This window comes from Hipposideros armiger, unplaced genomic scaffold, assembly GCF_001890085.2.
Source record: "Hipposideros armiger isolate ML-2016 unplaced genomic scaffold, ASM189008v1 scaffold_159, whole genome shotgun sequence".
Taxonomy (NCBI): domain Eukaryota; kingdom Metazoa; phylum Chordata; class Mammalia; order Chiroptera; family Hipposideridae; genus Hipposideros; species Hipposideros armiger.
In genome coordinates, this window is record NW_017731509.1 from 162,235 (window position 1) to 175,636 (window position 13,402).

Consider the following 13,402-nt stretch of genomic DNA (forward strand, 5'->3'; position numbering starts at 1 on the left):
GTCCTCTACCAAATTTTATATTGCTTGTATATTTACTACTTGAGCAGACACAAAAATCTTTCATTTCTGTAATGTGTGACACCCTACGCTATGGCCTCAGACACTCCAGATGTACCATGCTTGAATGGTTCTTTCTGAAATGGATTCCAGGTCAGCCACTTTCTAATTGAATAAGGTGACAGAAACAATCATTAGATCAGGGGGACCCAGGTCCTAAACAAGTTCTAGACTTAAAGTGATGCTTTGAAAGTGTTGAGCAAATGCACTTGGCAGATATTTATGTGGTTCATGGGTTCATGGAACGTCCCAGAGCTCATAAAATATTTCTAGTCAACAAGAGATCTCGAATGCCACTTACGAGTATTTTTACCAGGGGGGGAAAAACAACATTCCTTTTGTCAGTTGACACCTTGTGTTATTAGAATATACTTAGGATAAATATTTGAAATGTTGGCGTAGTCATTTTGGAATGTGGATTCTAAATTGCAGTACTTCAAGTACTAGCTAGCTGTCCCTAGGTTGCAAATTCAAGTTAATTCACACATAAAAACACACACAGGGCACACACTCATAAACACAGATCCACATACAACATACTATTATTTACATGGAAATATTTTCAAGTAAATAGTTGAAAACACAGAAATTATAGCAAGGCAATAAAACCAAACCATATTCCAGAACCTCCATAGTCTAGAATTCTTTAGTTATCACCTTTTCTCCCCTCAACAGAGCCACATGTCACCTCCTCCTCTGTATCCATAACCCAGGGCACGCAGGAATAATCTGGGTTCCTGAATGCACTCTCCTTCCAGTCTTTTACCATTGACCTTGAATGCAAAATTTAGCCATTGATAAATTATAATTGGAAGAAAATGATGAGTTAGTGGTTTCTGTGTTTCATACTTTATTCCTTCTACTATCTCAATTCTTGCTAATCAAGAACAATTGTTGGGGTGGGTGGAAGGCAGCAGAAGGAATCAGAAGAGAGTTACCCTTTAGTTACATAGTATCAAACAATTAAATACCAAATTTGGCTCTTCCCCCTCTCTTACTCTTTCCCTTTGATTTCATCAAAGTATCAGTGATACAACAGGTTGGTTTGGCATTGAACACTGAATGAAGAAAGGTAGGGAGCCACACTCAAATCTCTTTCTATTACTGAGGCTCAAATATACAAATGCTTTTTGGTATACACCCTAAATTTCATCAGTGTAGCATATCTTTTATGACGCTGGCCCTCTAAAAATGAGACTTCAGAATGCTCTTTTTACTTTTGTAATGCTGAGAATGAGTTTCTGGAATAGTTTAATCAAAAACTTCTCCATGGAAACAGCAGGTGACACATGCCATAGCATCCTTCCTAAAAGTTTGCAGGAATGTCTCTCACTAGATAGGGGAGCTTTTGAATAAGGGACCTGGGTCTTGCTCATTTTGGCATCTTCACCACTGAAGATTTCATAGGTACTCAAAAATATACTTTGAATAAAAGAGCAAGTGAGTGAACAATTGAGCCAATAAATAAATATCAGCTTGTAGAAATGAAAGAAAAGTAGGGTGGTAAAAAAGCCAAATGAGATCATTTTAATTACTGACCAGTAAGGGATGAATGAAATCTACTTTTTTTCTCCTAGAAATAGAAAAATTAGCATATTTTTACTTCTTCCTTTAGAAATCTATATCCTTGAAGGTGAGTAGAATAAAATGATTTGTCTTGTGAGGGTGCCTGTAAGTAAATTTGGTTAAATATAAAAGTAAAGATGTATTGTTACTTTTTCTTGTTTTGAGCAGCCAAGTATACTGAGCAGTGACCTGAGGGAAGTGAGAGAGAGAGGAGTGAGGATATCTGGGTAAATACTGGTCTAGGCCGATGAGTTGCAAGGGCATGGACCTTGAAGCCTATTCAAGAAGCGGTGATGGGGGCAGTGAGTTGGGGAACGTAGAGGGAGAAGCTTTCAGAGAGCAAACTGGGGAAGGACTTGGCATTTCACTGTGAGTGAGGTAGGAAGGCTGAGCAGCTTGAGTAGAGAACTGTAAAAATTGACTTACATTTAAAAAGGATCGTTCTGGAGACTGTGATATCAGCATAGAGACACAAGAATGGGAGGTCAGAAACCTGCTACAGGGCACTGGAGGTGGGGTTCTTGTTGAAAGAGATGGGAAAACAGATGACAAAGATCACCTAAGGAGATAACAAACACAGAACAACACTGATGTGATAGAGGTTAGGAGCTGGGGTCCTTAGGGTCAGTCTTTCTTAGGAAGTCGCATTTTAGATTAGTGCTAAAGATGAGACAACCCAATGGTATGATTATGCAAGGTATGCAGAGGCAGAGGAGTCTTGGCCAAAAAATAGCAAAGGTGAGCATTACTCAAACAAACCATGCAGATAGCACATAATGACTTTGCAGCCAATGGTAAACCCATCAAGCCAAAATTTGAACCTTTCAATGGAGTTCAAGTTTGGGAGGTGTGTTCTATAGAGCAGAGGCTTCAGATCCAGGCTAATTTGACTTCATTTCACAATGTTCCCCTTATCACTTGTATGGCCCGAGATCAGTCACTAAACTTACCTGAGTGTCACTTTCCTCATATGAAATTGGGGATAATAAAACCTATCAGACAGTGCTGTCATGAGGAATAAAGGATAACACACATAAAGTAGCTAGCATGTCTCCTGATGTGTATTTTGTGTTCAATAAATATTATTCTCTCTTAAAACAAAGAAAAGGAAAACGTGTCATAGTTAAATAAGACCAAGATGTCTTTTCTTTGTAGTAAACAATGCTAATCTGGACCACAGGGTACATTCCCCCCTACTTCTCACTGTCTTGCTTCACATACAGATGGGTTCTGTCAAGCCACTATTAGAGGGGGTGTGTGGCTTTGCACTTGATGGTTGTATAGCAGGAATGCTGAGTAGGCCCCCTTCCTTAGCCTAGCCTTCCTTATGGGTAACAGTTCACCTCTAATTAGGATGCTCACCTAGGGAAGAGGGTTCTTTGATAAGCTGAAGAGGAAATATCCCAGGCACAAGTCCAAGACAGGCAGAGAGTGTGGAGGCCACAACTGATGTGGCGTTAGGGCTAAATGTCTGCAACAAAACTTATTTTTTTATTTAACACAAAACCTTAAGCTTAGTGATCCATAATTTCAAAGCCAAATATTAAATAAATGATTTAAAATTTTTTGTTATTTTACTCTGAAAAAGTATTTTTAACACTTCAGTAGGTAGTGTGAATCTCTGTCTATGCACAAACTTCTGTGCTTAAGGAATGTAACCTTTGTTTTTCTATAACTCAGTAGAATTCTGTTTCAAGACCTCATTCTCCTGATGACAGGAACTGAAATCTCCATCAGTGTAAGTCCCTCCCCTTTCCCCCCAGGATAGCAGCTATGTTCCACAGCTCATGTTGCAGAGCACAGCGATGCCTGATTCCTGACTACTGTTGGTCCATGCAGATGTCTTCTATGATATCAGTTGTTTGGTCTGGTCCTGGGTCAGAGATTCCTGCAGGTTGCTATGGTGCTATCCTTTGTTCCAGGTCTGACGCTCTCTGCTGCCTCATAGCCCATTTTGGGAGCATGAGAAACCATTGGCTGCTCTCCCTGCTTACTCTAAAGCTATGGAAACTGAGGGGTGGCATGAGCAAAGGGCTGTTTCAGGCATGAACCACACAGCCACTTCCATTTTAGTGTTTCTGGGGGCCCCTTCCCAGGAATCTCACCCAGTTCTCAGCTCTCTCCAATTCCCTCTGATTTTCTTCTATCTAGCCTTTCCTGCTCAAAGGCTACAAACTGCACTAGGCATTCTCCTGGCTTATCCTCTTCCTGTAATAGTAATGAAAAGATGCTCAGTTGCTCTAATTAGAAGGAGTTGGTTAATGAGAACTATCTTGGGAAAAAAGCATTGATTAATGTTCAAAATATTACTTTGCCTCACTTCTATAGCAAAATAATTTTGGCATAACCATAACTTATGTAGAAAAAAGTACAATGAATGAAATACCTTTTATCAACTTTAATCAAAGCTGGTCATAAGTGTGGAGAGAGGAGGACAGCAGTGTGAGGGTCAGTTTTCATTGCTGTATCTCTAACGTGTCTCCTGAGTTTGCTTCCTCAATGTGCTTTGAAAGACAAACTTTTTTTGAGTGATTCAGATCACCATGATTTAAAGTTTGCCTCCATCTCATATTCTTAGATGGCTTTCATCTAAATCATGTCCCCTAGTCAAAAAAAAAAATTGTCACAAGCAAATTGGTTTATATTTATTTTGCACTGGTAAATCATGGTCCTAGAGATTATGATTATGAAAGACTCAAATATATACTGTATTAGCACTCTTTTAGCCAAAAGCCACAGAAACCTAATTTAAAATTCTGGAGCTAAAAGGAAAATATATTATGGGCTTACATACTTGGAAGAAGCTTGATTGTGCATATCAAGATTCAGTGACCTAAATGATATTACTGGAGTTTTCTTTGTTGTCTGTCTCTTCTGTCTCCATCTTTTAGCTCTTCCTTCTGCATGTAGGTTCAATTCTCCAACTTTCTGTGGTGGGAGAGATGACCAAGTTTATATCTTTATAGCCTGAGATTCAAAAAGATAAAGGACTCTTTTTTTTCTTCTCTTAGTTTCCAAATATCAATGATCTGGAAGGCTTATACTTTCTTGAGTCATGTGTCCATGATGAATTCAATCACTGTAACCAGAGAGACGGAGCACTCTGATTGGCTGGCCTTAATCACATGCTCACAGCTATAATTGACAGCTCTACCAGGACCACAGAGAATGTAGGAACAATTATTTGTAATAGAAAAAGCAGTTTTCTCTTACCAGGAGAATGAAGAAGGGCAGCAACAACAAAACAGATCTCCAAATGGGAAGAGGAGGGTAGATAGACCAAGGTTCTCTTTTTGTGTTTTTTTCCAAATCTGTTTTTTGGGCTCTGTTCACATTTATGACAGTTCATGCACTATGATTGAAGGCCCATGATACCCAAAGCACCATGTAAGAGAAGACAATGCCTATTTCCATATCCCTCAACTAGATTTTCATCTTGTTTTTATAGATGCTGCATGGATTTTCTCATTAAGACATATTTTGTTATTTTTCTCCTCCCACCTACTCCTCTATTCTACGTTACCACATACAAAGAAAGGGGCTTTTGTGACTAAGCTTGCACAGGGTTGAACAGGCTATTTACTAAGCCAGCGAAGGTGATAACAAATATCTGTTTGGGTGGGATTTGATCTGGTGTGTTTAAAAAAATTATTTCTAAGTTTCCTTGGAGGTAACATCATTCTGGGTGGAAAAAAAAAGAGCTGAACAGCAGAACCCTTCATCATATATCACACTCATATCTCAGAATCAAGTTTCTCTTCCTCGTTTTGTTGCTCTGGCATGACACATGCTCCTGCCAAAGTCAGAATTATCAGTGATATGGAGAATGAGACAAAATCAGATTTACTGTAGCCTGTGGATAAAGTATCTCCAAATCAGGCAGAAAATGTCAATATCATTGACCTCAAGGGAGATATATGGTTTTTGCACAATGTAGCTTTGGGATCTTCAGCCAGTTGCAAAGCATCGAAACAGCAGCAGAGAGGCCTTTTCTCATGACCAGAATGTAAAGTGCCATCATTGATCCAGACTTAGGAAGCAGTAGACATAAAGCGAAAAATCTGAAATTCTAGCCCTGGTTCTTTGTCTTCCTCTCTGAGGGTTCTTACTTAACCACTGGACCTATTTCTGTATCACTTCCTTCTTTATTTGATATAAATATGATGACAGCAGTTGTCATGGGGTCTGGACTAGACATTGCTATAAAGTTTCCATTAATAATATCATGATGATTAGTTTTGTGTATTCATTTGATTGGGCTAAGGGATGTCCAGATAGCTGCAAAACGTTATTTTTGAACTTGTCTATGAAAGTGTCTGTAGAAGATATTAGTATTTGAATCAGTAGACTGAGTATAGGTCTCACCAACACCTATGGGCATCATCCAATCTGTTGAGACTCTGAGTGAAACAAAAAGGTGGAGGAAGGGTGAATACTTTCTCTGCTGGAGCTGAGACATCCACCTTCTGCCCTCGGACATCCCTGATCCAGGTATGAGGCCTTTAAATGAAGTCCAGGATTTATACCACCAGTCCCCCAGTTCTCAGGCCTTCAGGTTCTGGCTGGATTATACCACTGGCTTTCCTGGTTGTCTGGCCTGCAGGTGGTAGACCATGGGAGTTCTTGGCCTCCATAACTATGTGAGCCTATCCCTATAATAAATATCCTCTTATCTATGTCTATATATCTACATCTACATCTATATTTATATCTATGTCTATGTCTATATCATCTATATCATCTATACCTATCTCTCTATCTCTGTGTCTCTATCTCTATATTATCTATGTATCCTATCAGTTCTTTTTCTCTGGAGAACCCCGAATGACACAAATATCATCATTTAATAGTTCTCACATGATATATGTACCTTTCCAAACACTTTTCACATCTGTTATGCCATTTAGGCTTTTTAACATCCCAGCCAGGAGAGTATTTTATTTCAACTTTTAAGGAAGAAAACGAATAACTACAGAAGTGGGGTGACTTCTCTACAAGCCTTAGAGTAATATGCAAAGTTCCAGGACAAAACCTCTGTTTCTATACTCTTCACACAGTATTTGTTCATTTCCTTCTTTTTAGTTTCGTTATTATTTTATATTATTCTTATACTTTCTTTGCTAGTAAAACCTTTTTTTACTCTAAAGCCATAAATTTATCTTTCTTCTGTGTACTCAGTATTTCTTTGCAGAAAACTAGTAGGAGCTAATACTTCATGAGCATTTACTACATGGAAAAACCTATGCAAAGTGCTTTACAAACATTGTCTCATTTATTTCTGGCTGTAACTCTATAACTTAGGGACTCTTCTCATTCTCATTTTACAGAGGATGACATTAAACCTTAAAGAATTTAAAAAACTTGCTTATAGTCACACAATGAGAGTCTGAGCTCTTAAATACTCTGAGATACTGCCTTCTTGGTCTATTCCAGTATCTCTTTCCAGCTTCCTCAAAAAAGGTGGATTAGGTAGTTTACCCATAGGAGACAGTTACTTTCTTCCATATGCCAAGTTTTTTTCTTGTATTTCCACGTTGTTATCCCCCTCTTCTTTTAGTTAGGGCATGCCAATTGAACATATCTATCTTACTTTGTTCATTTTCAATTTAACAGAACAAAAAATGTAGGAAAATATATTTTTCTAATTTATTGGTTAGTAAAATTACATAGGTTTCAAGTGTAAAATTCTGTAATACATCATCTATATATCACATTGTACGTTCATCACCCAGGGTCAGTTCTCTTTCCATCACCATATATTTAACCCCCTTTACCTCCCACCTCCCCCCTTACCCTCTGGTAACCACTGAACTATTGTCTGTGTCTATGAGTTTTTGTTTCTTTATTTGTTTGTCTTGTTCCTTTGTTGCTTCCAGTTTTACATCCCACATATGAGTGAAGTCATATGGTTCTCAACTTTTTCTGACTTATTTCGCTTAGCATATTAATCTCAAGATCCATCCATGTGGAAAATCTTTTGAATTCTATCATACCATCTCACTTCTCAATTTCCCTGAAGAATATAGTCCATGCCCAGGCTTTACCTTTTACCTAAATGCTGACTGATGACTCCTAAATACAGTGTCTTGAGGGATATTAGGAAGGCTGCTGATTAAAAAAAGTATATGCCTAATAAGTTTGGAAGACAATGGATTTCTAACCTGACCAGGAAGGAAATCTTAGTGTATTCACCTTAGCCTAATTTGAAATAAGTGTGGTAGATAGGAAGGCTCCAGTTAGGGGCTTAGTAGCTAGAGTTAGGTGACCCCCTGTATCCCACTGAAGTAAGAATTTACCTACCATGTGTGTTCTACTCCTCCTCAGTGACCTATAAATTACCTATTTCCTTTGAAATCTCAGACACTTGCCCCACCCCCCCACCTCTTCTTTGTCCAAAATGTCATGTATACCCAATTTTGCCTCATTGTCTTGGGAATTTTCATGCTTATGTGAATTCCCTGTGTGCATGTATTAAAATTTTGATTTTCTCCTGTTAATCTGTCTCTGTTAATTTGATTATTAGCCCAGTTAGAAAAAAATTAGAAGGTGAGAGGAAAAGTATTTTTTTAGCTATTTTTTTCTTAGCCCTCACACTGTAAACACATATATCAAAGAATTCCAATTATCCCTAAACCAACTATACATAAAGTAAATAATCCCAAGCCACCCCACAATCAACTTGCTGAAAACCAATGATAAAAAGAAAATCTTAAAAGAAGCCTGAGAAAATTAATACATTATATACAGAGGGACGTGATACAAGTCACAAACAGAAGACAATGTAGGATGACGTTTTTAATGACTAAAAGAAAAGAACTCTCAACATAGAGTTCTATAACCTGCAAAATAGGTTTAAAAAATAAAAGCGAAATACAGATAAATTTTTTTAAAGAGAAATAAAGCTGTGAAAATTTCTTACCAATACATCTGCATGCAAAAAATTTTAAAGGAAGTTTTTCAGGCAAAGGAAAATAATATAGGATGGAAATTTGTATCTACATAAAAGACTGTAAAAGCATGGGAAATGGGAAAGACGTGGGAAATAAAACATAATTTTCTAATTTTTAGTCTCTTTAAAAATGGTTGACAGTTTAAAGCAAAAATGATAACAGATGAGATTTATAACTATGTAGATGTGAAATGTATGATAATAACACAAAGAAGATGAGGGAGGAAATGAAGGTATATTGTTCTAAGGTTCTTATACTCTACATGAAGTGCAATAATATTACATGAAGATAGACTGTGATAAGTTGAAGATGTGTATTGTAAACCCTAGAGGTGATTGAAAAACTAATAAAAAAAGGTAGGGCTAATAAGCCAATAAAGGAGATAAAATAGAAACAAAATATTAAGTTAATTTTTAAAAAATTAGGAAAAGAAGGGAAAATACTAGTCCAATCATCTAGGAGAGAGATAATTTCTTGGAGTGTGGTAGTTGTACTGGATGTTGTGAGATGGGACAGAGTTTGGGATATACTATAAAGCAGAGTCAATGAGATGTATTAATGGAGTCGATGTTAGATGTGAGACTGAGGGGAGTCAAAATGTCTCCCAGGTTTTTGAGACAAAGCCAATGGTAAATAAACAGAGTTGCCATTTACTGATATCAGTAACATTAGGAGAAGGACAAGTTTATGAGGTAAATTTATAAGTTGAAATTTGGACATTTTATGTTGAGATGCGTATTAAAGTGGGATGGGGGAATAGGCAGTTAGACATTTAAGTCTCCCATTCAGGGGAAGAGGTGGGGCTGAAGACACACATTTGGAAGTCATTCATTAAGAGGTATTAATTAGGTAAAAAAAGTTGGCATGTCAGAAGCTTATATTTTTCCTTTTATATAATATAGTTACTGGAGAAAATTTTAAGCTGGGAAATGACATGGCCATATTTGCTTTTTGAAAAAAAAACTGCTATGATATTCTTGTGAATTATATTTTGGGGATAAAAAAGAATGTAGAAATATCATTTAAGAAGCTTTTTCCAGTTTAAAAAAAAATGGAGATGAGGGCTTATACAAAGGCAGTGGCAATGGTTGGAGAAAATGGTGTAAATTTGAGATATAATTGGGAAGCATAATTCACCAGGTTAGGTGACAGATTAGATTTCAGAGATGTTAGGTGGGGGTGAAGTCTAGGAATGCTGTCTTGAGCAACTGACTGTTTGGATGGCTCACCAATATGAGAGGTACCCAGGGCAATCATGTAATTTGCCATCTAAAACTGGGACACTTTTAAGGATAAAGGGGGAACTCAGGGCATAGGGATAACCAAGGGGTACAGGAATAGGAACAGTATCTGACTTCCGGGGTGGGGGTTGGGAGTGAACATGAAAATTTCAGCTATGGACACACAGTTTGAAGGGATTGTGTGATGTCCAAGGATAGAGAGCTAATATACCATTGGATAAATAGGTCTAAGCTGTAATGAGTGGTTTGGACTTCAAATTGTTTTACAGGAAGTTGCTGAAGCCATGAAGGTGGACCCAAAAACGTTTATAAAATGAGATATGAATTGAGGACTGATTCTTGTCCTTTTTTATGTCTTGGTTTACAGAAGCTGGGAATACGTGTGTTTGTGTGTGTGTGTGTGTGTGTGTGTGTGTGTGTGTGTGGTGGGGGGGGAGGGGTTGTGTTGCATATTGACAATTTCCACCAGATAATAATAGTTCTATTGAGGAAATTCAGTATAATAACTTACAAGAGACTAGAGGTGATACCAATTGAACCAGCATGGTACAAAGGACATGTTTTTTTTCATGAAGTTCAAACACAATTCAGTTTATGCTCTCCAGAGAGAGCCTAACCTTCACATGTGATGATGAGAGCTAAAATTTATGTGGTGCTTATGCCAAGCACTTGAAGGGAACCAGAGTTTGCCACCCCAAAATATGCCTTTTTAGGATACTGATTATTTTAAGTTGGTTATTTTTAAGACACAAACGACTCAGGAAAAACCTTGGCCTTCCTCCTAACTTCCTAAAAGAATTTAGGTAGAGGAATTGCTTCAGGAAGGGAGCCATCATCCTAGATAACTGTAGTTTAATATGAACTAGGTGTCATACACAGGGAAGAATCTCGCAAGGCTTGTTTGATCAAAGTCCCCTCTGTGTCCCATTGTCAAGGACGCCCCAACAAACACTTATTTATTAAACATATGCTTTTCCGTCTCCATGTGAATTGCCTTCCTGTCTTTTGAAGTCCCAAATCCCCTTTTCTCCTCAGCTCAATATGGCATCTGAACCTCAACTGCCTAATTTGTCCTTGGGCCCTGTAGTCTTAAGGAATCCTTCTACATACATACATAATTAAACTTGATAATTTTCTCCTGTTAATCTGTTGTATGCCATTTTAATTATTTCACCAGCCAGGAGAACTAAGAGGGGAATGAGAGGAAATTTTACCCAACCCCACATATTGTTCTAGGTACTTTATGCACATTAACTCTTTAGAAAAAAAAAAAAAGAATTAAAGTTTATTGCTGTGATAATTGGTAGCAAAGTTACATAAATTTCAGGTGTGCAGTTCTGTAATATGTCATGTATATATCACATTGTGTGTTCACCACCCAGTCAGTTTTCTTTCCATCACCATATATTTGAACACATTAACTCTTGTAATACATCTGCCCCATAAGGTAGTGTGCTATTATTCATATCCTCTGGTTGAGGAAAATGAGGCTTAGTAATTTGATCATAGTTACAAAGCTAGTAAGTGGGGTGCCGGGATAGGAATTAGATGATCTGACATCTGAGTTTAAGCCTCATGATCCTTTACAGTAATCCTGCAGGATTTTAACATACTGATTCGGAGTCTAGTTTTCTCTCGTTTGTTTTTCTATTTTTTCTAGCTCCGACTCCAGCCAGCACGATCTGGCCTGACATTACAGGAAGGATTTATTTTTGTCCATTCTGTGCCTCACCTAGGTTTTCTGCTCACTCAAAGTGAAAGCAGGGAAAAAGAACACAAACGTGTCATGATCCGTCTTTCTCTCTTACCTCTCAACTCTGACACCCAGCCTGCATTTGCTGACATAGCTCCAAGAGAGGCAATTCTCACCCCAAGTGCAGATTTCATTGCTGGCTCTGTTGGCTTCAAAGATCCAGCTGGCCTTCTGCTCCCCAGCACTAATCCATGGCAATCACATACCCGGATCCGCACGATGGAAATGCTCCTGACTCAAGTCATAATTAGAAAAGAACGTTGCTCCTGAACTCGAGGTTACTAAGCAATGGATTAAGAATCAATTGGATGTTATTGGCTGCATATCCTGGCCTGCCCCTGCATCCATGTTGCTTGTTATGGAGGCTCTTGGCTACTTTTCTTTGTGTCCATCTGCTAAGATGGCAACACGCCCTCTTGTTCTGTATTTGGATTCTTGCCTATGGCCATGGCTGCCAGAACATGACAGACAGCTGCAGATCAACAGAAGTGTTAGAGCTTTTCTAGCTATATCTTCTCTGGCAGCCACAGACCTTGTAAGACGTGATGCACACCTGTTGTATGTCATCTGCCAAACAACATAACTATTTGAAAATGGAATTAAGGGAAGGCAGCAGCCATGAAGACAGGGTTTACCACAGGTGAAACTTGGAGTGTCAAAATCCCCCATATCTTTAATGGGAGAACAGGTCCATGCCAGGGGGCACAAGGAACGTTCAGCAGAGCAAGGGGTGCTGAGTGATTGTGAAACTTCAGGCAAGCACAGACCATGGAATAGCAGGTTTTCCTGTGAACCTTCTCAATATGGGCAACTTGCCAGAAGCAGAATCCAACAAGGTCAAGAGAAGTCTATGTAATGAACTCATTGACCTTTATAATAGGAAAAAAAAAAAGTGAAGGATCTAAAATCTCACTCTTGTGTCTGAAGCCTATGGAAAATGTTCTCCTGCAGCATTAGTTCTAGTCATTTGAAGCTCAGACACGTGCACTCATGTATAATTGCTCGAGAGTTTCCTTATTTTATTGTAAGACGTAGAAGAGATCTGAATGGATTGCAGAGGAGATAGCATTTTGGATACTCTTTAGTCAAGTCAACATTTATGAGCATCTACTACATGCTGAATATTTTATATGAATACATACATTTACTCTTCACACCAACAGCTCTATGGAATAAACATCTTTACCCCATTAATAATGTATAATAATTATTTATTAATATATTCTTATTATTAATTCCAGTAACCTAAAGTCATTTTATAAGGTTATTTAACATTTTTGACCCCTAGGTATGCAAACTTGAAGCTTAGGAATAACCAAGGAATTTACTAGGTATAGGTAGAGTGTCAGGCAGATTTAGAGTAAATTTATTTAACAATTCTGTTCACATAAGTGGGAATATATTTTGTAGGTTTCTGAGTGAAAAGAGAGTTTTTGATGTTGCATATAGGTTAGATTTTAAGTTTTATATTGGTAAGGATCATGTCTGTCTTGCTCATTATTATAGCCTTAGTGCCTAGCATAGGAATTAAACATTGAATGTATTGAACAAATAAATAAATGAATGGTAGGATCAGAGAGAATTGGCAATATTGCTAGTTTATTTATTGTAAAATCAATGTTCTCTACACATATGCGCATGCACACACACACACACACACACACACACACTCACACTCACACACTCACGCTCACACACTTTTTTCCCAGGAGAAGGTGCTGAGGCTAGAGAGACCCATTAGGAAGAAACGATAATTGTAGTCCAGGTCAGAGAGAACAAAGGCATGAGCCAAGCCTGTGAAAGTGGGACAGAGAGCAAGAACTGATGTACTAGTA

The 13,402-nt window shown here is 38.0% G+C and overlaps 1 long non-coding RNA gene across 1 annotated transcript; it reads right to left on the reverse strand.

Moving 5' to 3' along the window:
* Positions 1–2,060: 2,060 nt before the first annotated feature.
* On the reverse strand, positions 2,061–11,824 carry LOC109387469 (uncharacterized). Its single transcript, XR_002125004.1, has 3 exons — positions 11,623–11,824; positions 4,418–4,551; positions 2,061–2,182 (listed from the first exon to the last, which is right to left on the reverse strand). It is a non-coding gene; the product is annotated as an uncharacterized LOC109387469 (long non-coding RNA).
* Positions 11,825–13,402: the final 1,578 nt, after the last annotated feature.